The sequence below is a fragment of the Metopolophium dirhodum genome, chromosome 1, assembly GCF_019925205.1.
Source record: "Metopolophium dirhodum isolate CAU chromosome 1, ASM1992520v1, whole genome shotgun sequence".
NCBI classification, from domain to species: domain Eukaryota; kingdom Metazoa; phylum Arthropoda; class Insecta; order Hemiptera; family Aphididae; genus Metopolophium; species Metopolophium dirhodum.
This window is the reverse complement of record NC_083560.1, coordinates 7,003,129-7,011,438: the sequence shown is the minus strand read 5'-3', so window position 1 is coordinate 7,011,438 and position 8,310 is coordinate 7,003,129. Positions and strand designations below refer to the sequence as shown.

Sequence of the window (8,310 nt, the reverse complement as noted above, 5' to 3'; positions counted from 1 at the left end):
GGACGTGATACCCGCATGGGTTGTCTCCGTCTCACAAATGTACAACATAGCAAAAAACTTTAGCGTGGGATAGAATCACTCCCTCGGTATTTATAGTAGAATTACCAAAATTCCACAACGCATAGGGAACAAATTTATCTGTGTCGTAGCGTTTTTATTATTTGGATAACATAAATTAAATTAAAGTTATCAGTTTGAGAACATTAGGATTTTTTCTGTTTTTTTCATTTAATTATTAAAAATTATTGGTAAATCCTATGAAAAAAATAAAATAATATGACTCAGTGGTTCTCTGTGCGTTGTGGAATTTTAATAATTCTACTATAAATTTCAAGGGAGTGATTCTATCCCGCACAAAACAGTTTTTTGCTATGTTATACATTTGTAAGACGGAAACAACGCATACGGGTATCACGTCCTCTTAATAAATATGTTGGTAAAAAGTACTTATATAACTGAGATTATAAACAAAAGATATCATAAATTTCAACAATAGTAATAACTTAATAAATATGTTGGTTAAAAGTACAATAGACCAATAGAAATTCATAGATTAGCATTTTACATTTAGAAATATGATGACTCAGGTCCCAATTTTTCCACCAGTCAAACAGGATATTTAATTAGTTGAAATAATAAATATAAGATATAAGGCGAGAAACCTTGTACTCTAGTGAATTGAAATCGGTTAGTTAAATAAGACTTAAATCATGATATCAATGGACCACATTAATATTGGTATAAATTTACATATTATCAAATTTACACCAATATTAAAACTAACAACACTATGTATGGCTTGGTGATCCATTGATATCATGATTTAAGTCTTATTTAACTAACCGATTTCAATTATTTACATATTATCAAATTTACATTATTAGATCAATGTCGGCGTAATGTTTAAGCAGCTCTGTCAGTGTCGGCGATACCTAAAAAAAGATTATTAAAACAACATAATATCAGATATTGTGTACAAAAATATTTTTCTTTGATAGCTTAAATATATATTTATACAAACCTTAAGTGTATTAATGTTTGTACTCTGTCTTCAAACTGTTTGTTGTAATAGTTTGATTCATTTTTTAAGGTTGATTTTTTTTGGTGTATCAAATAATTATTTCTTGAATTTTCTTTCTAGTGTGGGTGATATGTAGGGCTTTGAGGCGACTGTCTAGAATCTACAACAAATGTAATACAAATAGAATTAGCATTATTGTATAAAAATTAAGTTTTTAACATATTCAACTTACTAGGTCCAATAAAAGTCAGATTGACGGCTTAATAATTACCAACAGCACTTTCAACAACAGAATCAATGGGTACATTAGAAGAAATAGAAAGTATGTGTTGGTATAATTTATGAAGGAGAAACTGTAAATTAAAATGTAATTTACTTAATAATTATTAAATATATAGGTAGGCATTACAAATACAATATTGAATTTTGTATGTACCTGAGGAACTATAGTTGTAAACAAGTTTGTAGCTTAAACATTTGAATAGTCGTTTGGTATAGTTAAAAATTGTTGGATTAGCTGTATTTTTTAAAACAAGTTTTTCTACAAACTTACAAACTCGCTGTAACTAAAATGGATACTGCACAAACGCAAATATTTTGTAGGAATAAAGTTATCTCTTTGGATAGAATCAGACCATTTTTGCCTTCTTACTTTGGAAATCTGTAATTTAAAAAAAAATAGTTGCACATTATTACAAGAGTATTTTAGCAGAGATTATTAGTTTTAATGAAATAAAATATTTTTGTTGGGTATTTAGTGACCTAAATAATTTTTTTCCTAGAACCATATACTTCGTCGCGGCTATTACATCCATCAGCACAGCAGTTATACGGCATGATCGGCCAATAATGTCAAAGAAAAATGCAGTGCACAGTCTCAAAACAACTCACTAGTCACTAGCAAAGGTGGGCAAGTTAATGAACATAATTAACTCAAGTTAAGTTTTAAAGATCGATAAGTTAAAAGTTAACAGTTCACAAATCATTAATTTAACTTGATAAGTTAAAAGTTAATCCACTTTTTAAAATTAGTATGTGGATTAGTAGATCACATAAAGTGACTGCGTTTTTTCTAATTTCCTAAATTATAACAAACAATTTTATTGAACTTTCAGCATAATGTACTATTTTACTTTATATGGTTATTAAATATTTAAGCTATACCAACACATCCCAATGAATAATTTAACAAATATTATTATTTTTACATCAATTTAAGGTAATATAATATTATGTCTATCTAATCTACTAATATATCCGAATATATCTATTTACAAAACTATTTATCAAGGAAAATAACAGAAAGGTTTGTATTATTAAAGTATTGGATTATATTTATTTTTATTGTAGTATTACTATTTAATATTTATGAATAAAATCATAAAAACGAAAATTTTCAAAATGTTTAACTTGATGGGGTGCGTTCGAAAACTCAACTTTAGTCAACTCTATAAAAAAATAATTACCCAACTTCGTTCGGGAACGCAGAGTTAACTCCGTACTATCATTCGGTAACGCCGAGTTGTTGTACTCCGGGTTACTCTTTGACCCCGAAAAAATAGTTAGGTTGTTTTAACTCCACTGATAATAATGCTTGTCTTCGAAGATAACGAAATCAACTCTACTCTACTCTACTCTAACTCTAACCTAATCTAACTATTCATATTCGAACGGTGCGTTAATCCACCCATGGATTATTTTTAAATAAACTGTGGAAAGTTAAGATATCTCAACCGTCAGTAAAACTAGTCATGTTCATAAGTTGATTAGAAAATTAACCAACTAGGTAATGGGACGTCATACCTACATATTATGTTGTTTCCATCTTACACTCGCACGACGTTGCAAATTTCCGTTCACCAGTTTCAATAATGTACCGTCAGTTTTTTGTATTAGAGTGAATTGAACTATTATTAAACTTTTAGGTAACAACATTATCTGTGTTCAGTCGTTGGTTTTTTGTGATATTTTAAGTGATTAAGTATTTTGAAATATTAACGTTTCACATATTTGTAACGAACCCAATAATACACATAATATATTATTGTGATCGTTTCGCCTTCAGCTACATTTGGCAACATAAAAACTAGATAAACAATGGCACATAGAAATTTGACTAGATAAATCAAAGTCATATATGCGAATAGAAAATCTATGGGAAGATACCGAGATGGCAATGCGAATCTTTTTATCTCATTACAATAGGTACTACAATCTCACCTTAAATCATAAATTATAAATGTATGAATATAACAATTAAATATTGTTATGGAATATACATATGTATATGTATATATATATATATATATATAATATATGTAGTGCATAGTATCTAAATAGTAACGGATGGCGTATAACATATATTGCAAACACGATAACAGGATACGATTCTCGGAATAACCAGGCGTGGGAATGTATCAATGATTAATCGAACAACGTCCTGTGAAATCCGCAGATAAGTCGATAGACTAGGGGGAAGTAGGAGAGCAGGAGGCCCTATAAAACCAGACCCGAAACGGCCTGTAGATTAGACGTGTAACACCACAGTACAGGCGAGCACCTTCACGATTGACAACGCAACAACTTGTCAAATTGTACTTGGAGTATTTTCAATAAACAACTAACTTTCAACCAGTCTAAATTATTTATCGACTCTACCCGAAGAAATCCTCTGTCATCGGTCTTGCTACCTGCAACTTTATGAACCAAGCAGTTAACCCAATTGCCAGTTCATAACATATTCATAACTCACTTAATAATTAAAATATCATAAAAATCCAGCGAAAGACCACAGATGATGTTCTAACCTCAACATTTGAATGATCCGACGGTTTACCTACTCTAATATCGAAACACTAACAGCCAACAGCACACCAATTATGCACTACAGGTACCGAGACTGGTTGACGAACATTTGCCGTCGTGCGTGCGTGTGTGAGACGGAGACAACATGTGTGGGTGCAACGTCCTCTTAAGTCAACTGTAGTTGATGCCCACCAGCTCTGGTCACTATAAACAATTATAGGCAAGAGCACGAGACAAGTTTCACAGACGACTTTACCGACAAGTCGATATTCAAAAACAATATTGTAGACGCGATTTTCCGATATCGGTATTAATGATAAAAATTGATAAGACAAAATCTCCGTCGGCTTCGATTTAAACGGTTTCTTCTTTTTTTTTCCCCCGATGAAATTTCGGGACAAGCATAGATAATATAATAATTATAATTATAATGAGTTACAGACACAGATAGATAATAATTATAATTATAATGAGTTACAGACACAGATACTAGATTTATATATAATTATCATTGTAGATCACTGCGGCAAGACGACCAACCGTTGGTCACCATGGTCGTGTTGATATCAATTATACACCTTGCCCCGCACGCAGACGGAACCCCTCTCCCCCACATGTAGCCACCGGATCATGATAATTTGTAACTCTAATAATATTGTCCACATCAGCGATGTACAACAACAATGTTATGCCGTCTGTCGTTTATCCGAGGTCGTCACCGACTCGGTTCTACGTCGCCGCCGCCGCCGCCGCCGAGTTTATCAATGTTCAATGATACATTGATACGGTATTATTGTGCATTCGTGTCAGTCGATTCGTTCGCGTTACCGTATCCCGCCGCCGAGTGTTTGTTGTGCGCGCGCTCGCCGTAGATCATTACAACGTTGCACCGTCTGCCCTGTTGCGCTTCTGTAGTTCTGTTGCTGTGGACGCCGGTTACTCATTCGCCAGGGCCAGTAAGTTCGTGCGTCTGCGTGTTTTTTTTTTTGCTACACAGGAAAACACGCTATGTAAAGAAACCGAGATACGAATCCGTTTCGATAATATGAAATTTGATGGTGCATGTTTTTGAATGTTTCGGGTGTAAAGGCATTGTTTAGCATTATGCCATGACGTTATAGTCGATTTTTACAGCCGTTAGTGCGTATTATTTCTAATATTTGAAAAGTTTCTCGTTTCTTATTTACTCTCCCGTTTACAAAATTATAGTGTTTTGATTTATTTTTGTTCAGTGAGTGTGGCTTAGTAGGTACATACCTATTTAGATTTTGTGCGTTTTACGAAGTACCGCGGAAGCAATGTAATCGCTACCACTATCCATCCTCACCGTACAAAGTGGCAGCTTCAAACCAACCCGCGTTTATAATTTTGTACATTGGTACAGTATAATAGTGTTCTTGCTCTAGCCGATGAGTTTACTCGTGTGAGTCGTATGCGTTGGTCCGTTCAATTTCCTGTTTAAGTGTTTCCGTGTGAGGTATATGTACCGTACACATTAATACATTATTCATATTATGTTCAAACAATGCCCAAAGAAACAGTTTCGGGCCGATTTCAAAATTTTGTGGTGGAATTTGAGATTTTTCAAATTTATGGATTTATTCTTATTATTTGAAAATTTGCTCATGATTTTTTTTACATAATGCACATTTTGACATTTTTAGTGCATGAATGCATGCTTATATATGCATTTTTTAGTGCATGAAGTTACGAGCCCTGCTTATCACCGTCTGCAAGTGACGTAATGACGCTACCAATCCAATACGCCAGTCGCTGAGGCCCGATGCCACTCATGTTCACAGTATTAGTTTTCCCGAGTAGAATAATTACATTTACATGCGTATATTAGCATTCTGGGGTCTGTCTCTCTCTTTTATTTCCACACTCTGATCGGACAGTTTATATCGCTGACCTAACCTAACCTGCTTTATAGTGCGAAGACAGACCCTAGAATCATAGGTGTAAATTGTGTTTGAAATTTGGGGGAGGCGACTGTAGCACAGGTTGATACTTGATACTCTTATTATGCTTTTAAATAAGCCTTGCACCTTTTTATGCCTAGAATACTAATATGCATGCGGGTCTGACGACGATGACACAGCGTTTTCTCAAAAAATTAAAAACCAATATTGAGTTATACTAAAGAGTTTTCATTCATTTATGGTAAACGTCAATGTGTAAAAAAGGAACAAAATGTGATCAAATTTTTTTATTTGTCAATCTGTGTCTAAAGATTGAATCGTTGTATACAACCGACTTACCTAATGTATTTGGACATGTAAATTAGACAATACTTATGACACATTATATTGCATAGATGAAAAATTAAAACAATACCTATTACCATTAAACTGATTTACTATTTTGCATTTTATCAAACATTTTCACATTTCAATAGTTGAATACTTGAATTATTATTATAAGTTTATTATTTATAAAGGATTAGTGTTCGGGTTTTAATTTAAAATAATTTTTTTCAACAGGTTTTCATAAGTTGCTAGAAATACTATTGCGGTCACCAAAATATGCTGGATATGTGGGTGGAGACACATGCAGTGTAATAGCAATGCAATGTCCACACATAGAAGTCACAGTTGTAGACATATATGTTCATCGTATTTCACAGTGGAACTCTGGAAAATTGCCCATCTACAAAGTGATTTAAAATATTAAATCTTACCTATGTTACATTTTTAAAATTATTTTTTACTCAAGATAATTTAATTTTTAGCCCAGACTCTATGACATTGTAAAAAACAGAGAAATGTAAACTTGTTCTTTTCTACAAACATCGAAGAAGCTATCCAAGAAGCAGATTTAATTTTAATTCCTGTTAATACCCCTACAAAGACATTTGGAGTAGGCAAAGTGAGTATAGTGTATATTTACTTATTAAAAAAAATACAATTAGATGTTTACTTTGCTGTATATTGTATAATAATTATACCAGTATGTGCCTAGTCATTAAGTAGGTTACTGCAATGAATGTGTATAAATTTAAGTTCAATGATTTGAAAACTATTCTTCACAAGGACGATAAGTAAATATTTAAAGATATTTTATAGTCTATATTAATATTACTATTAGTAATTGATTTTCTTTTAGTGACTCACTCTATTCAAAATAAGACCGTGACCAGGCGGGGACCAGTTTTCGTCGGGCGGCGGTCAGACATGGCCAGATGCCGTCTCCACTATGGCGACGCGTCGGGCGCTGCCACGGAACGAAGCCCCACCCATGCGCACAACTCGGCCGCCTGGTCACGGTCTTATTTTGAATAGAGTATAAAGTACAGAGTATGTTGAATTAATAATTACATTACATTGTATATTAATAGGTTTCTTGTTAAATATTATAAGTCAGTTCCTCGACCTTAGAATGCTATGAATAACTTTGTGGTAATAAAGCTGGAAATTAATATAAACATTTTTACAGAAAATAATAATATACGTAATTGTAATTCGAGCGAATTATGTCATTGTAATTATATAATATAGTCTTTATGAAAACAATAGAAAACAAGTACATCTGTACCTAGATAACTGTTAAGGATGCACAACAAGCATTCAATGAGTCTTTCATCGTTGGATAGTTTTTCGATAAAATATAATGTGTGTAGGTATTAAATCTATTCATAAAATTTAAATTCACACATTAGGTAGGAATATTAAATTTACTACATACAGTTTTCTAGAATAAAGAATTATAAATTTTGATGGTATATTCATTATAATTAAGAATGTAAAAGGTACCTATGTTATGTGTACTTTATACTTTATACAGACTTAAAGAGTATAAAAAAAATGATTTTTAATCCCAACTCAAGTTTGACTTGAATCTCGAGTATGCTAATAGTATTGATTATAATAATGTAAATATGTAATAAGACTAAATAGGTTATAAGTACCTATTGTATTAAATGTGAATATTCTGTTTTAAATTTAAAATGTAGTTTAAACACTTTAAACATATCTCATGCTTTTTTAAATAAAATAAAGCAAATGAGTGACACGCAGTAGATGACGCAGCCATTGTAAATTCTTTTGGAAATATAATTTGTCGTGTTTATAAAATTACTTAGATTGTACCTATGTTAATATGTGCGTTAATTAAAAATATTAAGTCAAAGTATTTATTTTCTCTTGCTATAAAAGTGAACATAGGTCCTATTATATTTACAAAACACCAAACATAATTTGATATTAATTTGTTTTGCCATATTTTATTATAGGGACGTGCCGCCAACCTAACATACGTTGAAAATTGTGCTAGGATTATTGCCCAAATTTCAACAAGTGATCAAATTGTAGTGAAAAAGAGTACAGTACCATTATGTGCAGCGGAGAGCATATTAAAAATTTTAAGTGCTAATCACGAATGTTAAATTTCAAGTAAGTTAATATTCCTACGATATATTATAAATTTTTAGTTGTTCATATACCTGGATGGGCAAATGTATCATACATTCACATTTCATACCATTT

At 32.1% G+C, this 8,310-nt stretch overlaps 2 long non-coding RNA genes across 2 annotated transcripts; one reads left to right on the top strand and one right to left on the bottom strand.

Annotated features, from left to right (window-relative positions):
* Positions 1-800: 800 nt before the first annotated feature.
* LOC132937537 (uncharacterized) lies at positions 801-4,064 on the bottom strand. The gene is made up of 5 exons (XR_009663689.1): positions 3,829-4,064; positions 1,458-1,682; positions 1,254-1,374; positions 1,022-1,181; positions 801-932 (listed from the first exon to the last, which is right to left on the bottom strand). It is a non-coding gene; the product is annotated as an uncharacterized LOC132937537 (long non-coding RNA).
* Positions 4,065-4,719: 655 nt separating this feature from the next.
* On the top strand, positions 4,720-8,191 carry LOC132937061 (uncharacterized). The gene is made up of 4 exons (XR_009663595.1): positions 4,720-4,782; positions 6,310-6,482; positions 6,558-6,694; positions 8,058-8,191. It is a non-coding gene; the product is annotated as an uncharacterized LOC132937061 (long non-coding RNA).
* The last annotated feature ends 119 nt before the right edge of the window (positions 8,192-8,310 follow it).